This window comes from Gordionus sp. m RMFG-2023, chromosome 1 (assembly GCF_954871325.1).
Source record: "Gordionus sp. m RMFG-2023 chromosome 1, tfGorSpeb1-WG-v2, whole genome shotgun sequence".
In the NCBI taxonomy this organism is placed as follows: Eukaryota; Metazoa; Nematomorpha; class Gordioida; order Chordodea; family Parachordodidae; genus Gordionus; species Gordionus sp. m RMFG-2023.
Window position 1 is genome coordinate 55,666,150 of NC_088775.1, and position 9,366 is coordinate 55,675,515.

The window sequence follows — 9,366 nt, forward strand, 5'->3', positions numbered from 1 at the left end:
AAATGGCATGACTGCTGGACTCAGCAGCAAGATGTGGACATACCAAATGAGTCGAGTCGGTTCAATCAAGCTATCTAGACATCATCCAGAGGTCCGTCACACAGAGGACTGAACTTGTCTTGTTTTACATGCGGAGGACTGGGCCACAAGTCCATCGAAGAATGATTCAATCACAAACGTAGATGACCAGTGGACATCACCGATGGCAGCAGAATGGACTTCCCCGGAGAATCATGGCAGTTGCTCATCCAGTAGCAAGAGAAACAGTGTCAATATTAACAAAAGAATGAGGAAATGGAGCGTTGCAACAGCCGAGGTGACAAGAAGTAATACGACCGGTGTAACGTGTGAAAGTGATCTGTGAGATTTCGAAATCTCACGCAATCACTTTCACACGGATGGGTTGTGAGATTTTGATGATAATGGCCCCCAATGTTTTTGAAGCGATAAATGCAAAAATTTTCATGACATGAATTTAAATGATAATATAATATAGAGACAATAATGGTATAAAACCTAACTGTTAAATTATAATCTATGTTTTAGAATAATATTTTAATAATGCTTTGCAAGATATATATATCGTTTCATTTTAAGAACTCATCTTTATTTTTTTAAGATCATTAAGTCGAATAATGAGAGCTGTAAAATCAAGGAACATCATTAAAGTTAAGGATATAAAATATAATATAGAGACAATAATGGTATCACACCTAAATATTTAATTATAATCTATGTTTTAAAATAATATTTTAGTAATGCTTTGTAAAATATATTGTTTCATTTCAAGAGCTCTTCTTTATTTTAACATCATTAAAGTTAACAATATAATAAAATTTCTCTTTTTGATATATATAAATTTAATTTAAAAGAAGATTATATATAACAAATAAAATTAAGTATTACAAGGTGTGGTGGGTAGTCTAGTTAGTAAGACTTACATTACCTATCCTCAAAATGCGTGTTCAAATCCATGTAGAGTACATTTTTTATTTAAATTGTTTTTTTTATCTATCTTATCTAAATAGTCGCCGCCTCTCTATAGTTTTAAATTTAGCGAAAAGATTTATTTAACCTGCCCTCGCTCTCACTTATAATTTTTTTTATATATATTTTGTTTTAAAATTATTTTATGGCTGGTTTGGCTCTTTATTTATTTTAATGTATTTTTAATTAAACATATAATATGGAATATTATGAAAAACTATTTACTGTTCTGATCATTTTGCCTGAAAAATATCAAATTCTCCCAAATTTTTAACCCTCTCGCCCAATGTTGAAAATATTTTTTTTAAAGTACGGACGAAAAAACCACCCAATCCAGACCTCTAGTTCAATTAATGATAGGAGGCTCCAATCAATATCATAATTAAAGTTTAGCAATATTTAGGTAGGGAAGAGATCCTTACTAACATGCTAATTTACACAACATGAAATTTATAAAATAACCAAATACTCCGATCCCATGATATTTCTTATACAAACATCTTCTCGATAGACATTAATTTAGACAAAGCTCATATATGACAGAAAATTTACTAGAGGCAAACCGCCTTTTCTACCCAACCCTCTAAAAATCACAGCAAAAAACAGTAAGATAAATTCTTAGCTTAAATGGCTTAATCGTAATGCTTATTTTGTTTACCTAATATAATGTTATAAAGATAATCCATCTCTATATTATTTTGTACTGAATTGGGTCACAAATATTAGATAAAACTTTATTTAGTATAAGAAAATAGACGAAGAACTTTATTGATATAAATATTTATACATAATTTTAAATTTAATAAAAACATCATGGAAATATATATAATTATTATCATATATTGCATATCAGAATGTAATTGAATATTATTTATAAACTACAACTTTCATAAAAAATATATATATAAGGCGATAAATTATAATATGAATGAAATATAATTATATATATTTATATAAAAAATTTTTTTTAATAAAAATAATAAATAGTGATTAGATGGAAGATAAATCGCAATCTAAAACATTTTCAAAATGACTCCCCCCATTTTTTATATAAATAAAATTATTATTAAATATTTTAATATTGTCGCGAATATAAAATGGGTCATATCGGGCCCATACAAAATTATCATTATATTTTATATAAGTAAAAATAGCCGTATTTAACATTGTGGCCATCGCCCTGACTTCTGTGTCAGAAGCCCATATCTTCTGTGTCATTACATTATTTGAGACATAAGTTTTTATCTCTATTTTTTTGTTCGTCTCGTAAAGATAATTTTCAATTACCTTTCCCATCTCGGATGTTAGCATAAATTGTGCCAACCATTGCCTGAGAATAACATGGGAATTTGGAGCTCCAGTAAGCTCTACACTAATCGCCCTAAATTATATAAATTAAATAAAATGAAATTTTATTCTAATATGTTTTACCTATAAAAACAATTCCCATCATTTTCAATTTGCACCAGGATGGTGGGTTCACCAAGTTGTTTCCCATAGTCTACATCCCGACAACGTTTGGGAGGCTTTAAACCATATATTTTAGCATGATATTTTTTCCATACCTTTGTTGTAGGAAAAAAATATCTAGGGATATTTTCTAATAAAATATATATTAATATAATAAAATTCAGTTAAAATTGATATTTTTATTTTATTACTTCATAGCATTGGTGGGTGTTGACAATGATGTATAAGGCTTTTACAACAGATTTAGCTGTTTTATCCTTAATAGGAATAGCCATTAAATATTTTGAAAAATAACATATGGCACATAAAATATATTTGTATTTTTCCTTGGATTCTGGCATCTGGATTAAATCGATGCCAATTTGATACCAAGACTTTGGCACAACTTTAATATTGTGTAAAGCATTTGAGGTTTTATCAAAACGACTGCTTGATTTTTGACAAACCTCGCAGGATTTGATAAACTCTCTAACACTTTTATTGCTCCCCAACCAATAAAAGCTTAAAAAAAATAATTAAAAGAATATTGCAAATTTTTACTTTTCAGCTATTATTTGATTAGTTTTATTAATCCCCAGATGCCCTCCCATAGCAATACCTGCAACTGTAGATACACCCCCCTCATGTATTGTTTTAATTATTTTTTTTTGTTCATCTCCTGTCAGTATAACTTTTCTTTCTTCTAAAATATCATTAAATTATATATAATAATATTTGTGATGCAGAAAAAATATATATAATTAATGGCTAGAATAATAAACTGCACTTAATTTTGTCATACAATTTTAGTTGTATATATTATAATACCTAACTTTAATAAATTAATTATGCAATCATTTATAAGCCCAATATACATTATAATAAAAGTATCTAACATTTACTTTTCATCTTTATGTGATAATCTAAATTAAATTTTTGTTGTAAAATAGCATTTAATAATGACTATATGTAAAATTTTATTAAATGTTCTTACATATATATATATATACACTTACATTTGCAGCTATAATTAATTTTAGATGAAAAAAAGATAATAATCAATGGTCTGAGCATTTTTCAATGTTAAAAAATAATATATTGCATTAAACTTATAATGGCTAATTTTAATAAATTAATCATGACATATCTAAAATTTAATTTCCCCTAAAAGTATCTAACATTTACTTTTCATTTTTATGTGATAATCTAAATTAAATTTTAGTTGTAAAATAGCATTTAAATGACTATATGTAAAATTTTATTAAATGTTCTTACATATATATGTATACACTTACATTTGCAGCTATAATTAATTTTAGATGAAAAAAAGTTAATAATGGCCTGAGCATTTTTCAATGTTAAAAAATAATATATTGCATTGAACTTATAATGGCTAATTTTAATAAATTAATTATGACATATCTAAAATTTACTTTCCCCATAGAATAATTGATTTTCTATAATCTTGAAGGCGGTTATCTTTCTTAGAAAATTAGCCTTATTAACATTTACCGGAATTTTAGAGAATACAAGGAAGTCATATATATCATTATAATTTGAGCTAAAATATTTCTGAAATAAAAATATATTTCCGTTAAAAATTTACTTCATATCATATCATATTATACACTGGGGAGACATCCCACAATTAAGTGGGCACTCCACCACCCCATAGAGGGCGTCTCCAGTGCAGTGAATTTGCATTCACTGTTTGGCAGAAAATTTACCCTACTGTCTGGGCCCTGTTTAATTTGAGTGGGATGACAGGTACCACTCGTGGATAAGCCAGGATCCACAAAGTTGACAGTAATTTACCCTACTGTCAGGGTCCCGTTTAATTTGAGTGGGATGACGGGTACCACTCGTGGATAAGCCAGGATCCACATTGTAAATAATGTTTATTTATTATAAAAGATAAGATAGGAATATGTATTAGAAAAAGGGGGGGGGGGTGATTAAGGAGTAAAGAGGAAGAAGAATTAGTTTTTGTAATTTGTAACTTATTTTTTTTGTTTTCTCTTTTTTTTTTTTATATTATTGGTAATAAGAGATTCTTGTGTTAAAATAATGTTAATATCATATTGATCAAAGAGTTTCCTAAGTATAGTTGTTTTTGAAAGTAGGCCAGGAATGTTGTAGGAGTAGATTGTTAGATTTTTGAAAATTGACATAATATAAATTTTAAAGTAAATTGTAAGATAAATTTGAATTTTGAAATAGAAAAAAAAATGGGGAAAAAATAAGCAGACGATACTTGGAAAATTGAAAAAGCAAAAAGCAGACAAGAGAAATGATAAATAAGAAAATATCCATGAAATTGAGTTTTAAGAGAGGATTAAAGTTAAATTTTGTTTAAGAAAGAAGTTGTAATTATATTAAATGTTGATTTATATTATTTTGTTTAAATTAAGTTAATAAGATTAATATATAGAAAAAATAAATTGTTAAAGGAAATAAATAATTGAAATAAAAGATAAATAAATGGTTTATAATGGTACTTGCTAAACTTTATAGTAGCTTAGGTAAAGAATTGGAGAAGATAAGAAAGAATTAAGTTATGATGAATTGATTGAGATAAATTAGTAAATAAAGAAGAGAATTTATTTCTTTGAATCTAGAAAAAATAGAAAAATTAATGAATAAAAGTAATAACTTGACAGAGATATATTATGGGTTATGTATAATCCTCAGCAATTAAAAAAGAGTCTCATTACTCTCCCAAACATCTTCCATGCATTTGAAAGAATTTACTAGAGTTTTGATTCAGAAGAGTAGAAGTCAGGCTTTTCATGTCATAAAAAATGTATGTAGTCGCAAAGTAAATATTTAAGGAATATAGTGTGCTTGAAAATGAAATTGTGAGTGCGATTTAACATCAGCCATTTTCCCGCAGACGAAAAAAATCTCAATATAATTATTTTCATTTACTTCATAATCAAAAATAATTTCAAATTAAATTGTATTATATAGAAATATTTTTAATTTGACAGCCTCATTCAAATCTGACGTTTTTAAAGTATATTTAAATTAATAATGCGAGATTTTAAAAATATCTATGAGATTTTAAAAAATCCATGAGATTTTGAAATATTGAATAGCCGTGAGATTTTGATGATTTTAATGGCCCCCAATGTATTTGAAGCGATAAAAATCAAAATCTCATGAAATCACTTTAACACGGTGTCAGCCGTGAGATTTTGATGGTGTGAGAATTCGAAATCTCACGGTAATCACTTTCACACGTTACACCGGTTCAAAATGAAAGTGGGGCCTTTATAGTTCGGATATAGATTTTTTTTAGTTGTTTAGTTTAGAGAATATATATATATATTAGTTTTTAAATAATTGTTGTAAAAGTTATATATGGAAAAATTTTGTAACATGGTACCCCTTTTATGCAATATTTTTGTTAAATATGGTTTTCCATATTTAATTTAATCTAGTTTGCTATCCATCTTTTGTTTTACCTTAAATACACTTCAATTAAAAATAGTTTATTTATACCTCTTTTGTTTTGTCTTGGGTACATAAAAATTTTAAGTTTTTTTAGGTCTCTCTTTTGTTTGAGTTAAGCACATTAAAACTAAAACATATGGTTTTTGTGTTTTCATTTACTCAGGGGTTTTTCTTACCTTTGGAGTCCTTAAGGTGTTCATCAAATATAAGTTAGAATTTAGGTCCGGGAGATTGACCTGCATCCAGAGCGGGGGGGGGGGGCAAGGGGAAATTTTCCCCCTCTCTTCAGAAATTTATCACTTTTTGTGAATATCATTTTTAGCTAATAAAAAAATATCCCCCTTAGTCCTCTCCCCTCTTCCTGACCCCCAAAAATGTATGCATATATCTTAAATAATAATTTGAAAGAAAGATTGTAAAAGTTGATATTTTTTTATAGAACTATTCATCATAATTTATACATTTTTGGAAAAAAGCATTTATATATAAAAAAAGTGAACCAAAAATGCTTTTTAAGAAATGGAATATAAACCAAAGATAAGTCTTAAGAGAAAAGTGAAATGTATTATAATTATTAATAATAGATCCATAAAATTACTAAATAATATAATATATCAAATATAATTTTTTAAAAAGTGTGTAATTTTAATTTATTTACCTTAATTAAAATAACATATAATTATAAAACTATAGATAAAATTAAATCATAAATTAAATAAAAAAAGCACAATACAAACAGTTGAATATTATATGTCGTAGATTTACAGTATATCTAATTTTATCAATTATCATATGACAATTTACCAATATAGCGAAATATATATTTTACAGAAAATTATAAAATATTGATAAGGACATCAGAAAATATCTTTTAGAGACATTGTGGGATAAATAATATGAAAATTAATATCATATTTTATATAAATAAATAGATGGCAGTAAATAATTGAATGCAAATTGTTGCTAAATATATTGTCAAGAGCATTGAATAGTAAAATTTGTTAAAATATTAACTGTAATATATTCTCTAACTGTCAAATATGTCTGTAAAGAATTTTACCAAGTATTTTGTAACTAATTCTATATAATAGAGGAATATCAACTATATGTCTACTAACTTTTTATAAATAAATATACTTGTTTAGAATAAATTATTACCATGCGTTTATATTAATGTATATACAAGTAATTTATTATATTTTATATAAACTAATAAAAATATATTTCATATAAACTAATAAAAATATATTTCATATAAACTAATAAAAATATATTTCATATAAACTAATAAAAATATATTTCATATTTGTTCCAAGCTTATTTTTTTTATTAAAATTAACCTCCTATCTTGTAAAAATATTTTATCACTATATAGACTAGGGCAACCCGGCCGAAGGCCGGCCAAAAGCAGGCCGAAGGCCCGCCCAAAATGGGGTCTGGGTGCGAAGCCCCCAATAATTTTTTAATCCCCCCCCCCCTTAGCAAAATCCTAGCTACGCCTATGATCCAGAGGTATAATTTTAGTTCAGGAAATTAAACGGGGTGGGGGTAGGTTTTATCCACAACTATCTAAGATAAAACTAATACAACTCCTTTTCGCAATATGGTTCTTTTTATTACTTTGCGCTAATTTTACTTTAATTTATAATTTCGCGTTTTATTTTCCCTATAAAAGGGACTAATTGTTTGGTTTACAGGGTATACGTTTTTTTAGTTTAAAATATTAATTTCAGTAAGATATTTTATTGACGATTTTGATAAAATAATTTTGGTTTTATAAATTTTTATATAAAGTTTACATCTCATTTATTTATACAAGCGTTTTAGTTTTCTTAAATAATCTATAATTACCAGATCCCATGCCGAGGTGCCACTAGGGATGTAAATTTCCCGGGAAACTATATTTCGGGGAAATTTCCCGGGAAATTTGGGGAAAAAACGGAAAATAGGGAAATAACGGGAAACTATCTTTTTTATAATACTTTACAGGTCAATATTGATTTTTTTTATGTTTTATTGAAAATATATAGATTATAAACATTATAATTAAACAAATATAAATTATTTTCAACTAATTTGCAATTACTTTACATATTTTATTTGAAATATTATATATAGACTAAATAATATTTAAACAATTAATTTTGAATAGTTAATTATCTTCGTTTGAAGATGAAAATGATTCCAGATCAGAGCTTGAAATTCTGGAATCCAGCAATTTGTCATTTTCTGAAATTTCCTTTCCCATAAAATGTAGATTGGCTCTTATATGAACTAATTTGCGAACTTTGTCATTTTTTAATCTATTTCTAGATTTAGAATGAATATTTCCAAAGGAGGACCATATTCTTTCGGATGCTGCACTTGTGGTGGTATTGATAAAATTCGTATGGCTAGGGTCGATATGTATTGATTGCAACATAAACCTAATAAAATATTGAATAACACAATTTTAAAATTAGAAAAAGAGTTAAGTTATTGTTTACAGAAATATAAAAGTATTTAACCTTTCCACCAACTCACTGGATCTGTAAATGATGCGCCTTGCCAAAGACTTGCTATATTAAAAAAATTTTCCCTTGCACGATATTTGGATAGGTTTCCTATTACTCTTGCAATATCTAAATCTAGATATCCAGAAAATCGGTTACTAATATCCAACCCATTTGCAACTTCATTGTCTCTTAAATTAAATCCACAAAACCTTGGGTCAAATATATGAGCAGCATAATGAATGTCCCGACAACAAAAATTTTTTCGGCTTTTGATAAACTGCTCTATTTCTAAAATCTCGCTATGCGACAATATATTTGATATTGTTTTATAAGCGTTAAATGTCTCCCTGATATGAATAAACGCTTGAGGGACATCAAATAAATTGGCTTTATCTCCTTCCACTATCTCTATTTGCGTAAATATGACTTTAATAAAATTATATAGTTGCATTAGATCATTTAAAAACCCATCGTTATCAAGAAGAGTAAGTCTCTTATCTCGATCAGTAAATATATCAAGAATAGCCATTTCCTGTAAAATATCTTTATTTTTTAACAAGCTATTTATCATCAAAACTATACCTGCCCAACGAGTTGGGCTAGGCAACTTTAGGGAAACAATTTTATTATTATTTCTTAGGAGTTGTTTTTCTTTTAACGTTGATTAAAGAATATTGTTAGATTTTAAATATTTTATGATATTTTTAGCTTTTGTGACTAAAATTTGAATGGATAATATCTTATTTGCTATGTCCTTTACAAGTAGATTTAATCCATGAGCGGCACATCCAATGCATTCAATAGTTGGGTATTTCAGTTTTACAAGGGACCATGCTTCTTTCATATTACTTGCATTGTCAAAATTGACCAATAAGTTTTTCCTATATTTAATTTTAAACTTTAATGTTGATTTTCTCATTTTAAACATTTCCGCAAGTGGAGCACTCCAATTCTAGACCGAAGATATATATATTAAATA

General features: G+C 27.0%; 1 long non-coding RNA gene across 4 annotated transcripts; it reads right to left on the reverse strand.

Annotated features, from left to right (window-relative positions):
• Positions 1-1,851: 1,851 nt before the first annotated feature.
• Positions 1,852-5,392, reverse strand: LOC135923015 (uncharacterized). 4 transcript variants are annotated; one of them, XR_010571105.1, is made up of 7 exons: positions 5,090-5,392; positions 4,043-5,050; positions 3,870-3,997; positions 2,998-3,139; positions 2,649-2,714; positions 2,419-2,587; positions 1,852-2,368 (listed from the first exon to the last, which is right to left on the reverse strand). It is a non-coding gene; the product is annotated as an uncharacterized LOC135923015 (long non-coding RNA). The 4 variants fall into 4 exon arrangements; XR_010571106.1 differs by adding an exon at positions 3,732-3,829 and having other exon boundaries at positions 1,861-2,368; positions 4,043-5,392; XR_010571104.1 differs by having other exon boundaries at positions 1,869-2,368; positions 4,043-5,392.
• Between the last annotated feature and the right edge of the window lie 3,974 nt (positions 5,393-9,366).